Raw genomic sequence first — 1,538 nt, 5'->3', positions numbered from 1 at the left:
ATTAATTATTTGTATTTAGGTATTCGGGACAGAAGAGAGGAAAGTCTGCCAGTTTTTTTTTTTTGTTTCCTATTCAGTTTTTCTCTTCATCTGCGTTGTTTATGTGGGAAAAGCCTGACAAACTTTGCATCTTCATCTTTTACTCTCATAAAATGTAGCACTTTCCATTATCTTTTACTTGTTTTCAGTCTTTAGACTGCGGCCATGTTGGGGCACCTGCTCGAAGAATTTTTTGTCGAATGAATCGACAGCAGTACTGATTTTTTGCTAAGCCTGGTACTTATCGTATTAGTCTCTTTTGCCGAACCGCTAAGTTACGGAGACGTAAACACACCAACACCAGTTGCCAAGCGGTGGGAGTCAGTATAAAGACGCATACACACAACATGGCATAATGCCCTGTGACATAGTTTCGTTTAGGGTCTCCTGATTCCCAACTGGTTGTTCAGCAATTTCCGTGAAGGACGGGCTACTTTCAGTCTCCGTCTACCAGATTCACTCACAATGTTTTGGTTGGCCCGAGGCTATTGTAGAAGACGCTTGCCTAAGGTGCCACGCAGAAGGATTGAACCCAGAACCATGTATTTGGAGAGCAAGCTTCTTACCACAGCTGCGCCTAATTCATCATAATAATGTACCATCTTAATTTTAAAATATAAATAAATATGGAAGTATTTATAAATATAAAGACCAGCTTTTTATTGATTTAATATATTTGTAACGTAAACTACTATATGTATACTTTTGCCCAGAAAACAAAACAAGAAATATTTAAACAGTTGTCTACTTTCCTTCATTCTAATTTTCTTTCTCTACAAATCACTGACCAATAACTAAAAACTATTTTACTTTCATTTTTGTCTAAATAGTTTATATACATTCAATGGGTGTTTTAACTTAAATCAAATGTTACGCTGTTCAAAGATTGAAATATTTGTCCTACAGAAGGCTCACTACATCGATGCTGAATAAATAAAGTTATCACAAAATAAGTTTATTTCAGTGATAAACGAAGTGGACCAAAAATCAACATGGTCTTTTAGCCTCTCTTGTTATATACCAACTTGAACATATTTCATAACTACTATTTTTTCTAATCCAGATCAATAAGTTATGACTAATAATTACGATCAATAACAATTGTGTTTTTCTCTGGCCATCTCAGTACTGTGAGCTATAGTATAAAATAAAAAGCATCTCGCATACACACACACACACGTATACACGTGTGTGTTTTGCCTCATAACTTTCAGAAAAATAGACATTTTTCAATGAAATTTTCTACAGATACGCTCCAGATGGTGTAGATCCTCGTTATATCATAATATGAGGCGCTAAAAGTTTTTCCGAGAGTGGGGTGAGGAGTTTCGGAAAATTCTCACGAGACGGCTTTCTTTACTCGTAACTTTCGTTGTGTTTTTTTTTTTTTTTTATTATTCAACAGAAACCCACTATTTCGACTGCGGAGATTCCGAATGTGCAAAAAATTCGACATTTCAAAATTTTAACTTTGAAACAGTAGGGAGAACACTTTTAGT

This window comes from Octopus bimaculoides, chromosome 11, assembly GCF_001194135.2.
Source record: "Octopus bimaculoides isolate UCB-OBI-ISO-001 chromosome 11, ASM119413v2, whole genome shotgun sequence".
Classification (NCBI taxonomy): domain Eukaryota; kingdom Metazoa; phylum Mollusca; class Cephalopoda; order Octopoda; family Octopodidae; genus Octopus; species Octopus bimaculoides.
The sequence above is the reverse complement of the archived record's forward strand: the minus strand, read 5'-3'. Positions refer to the sequence as shown.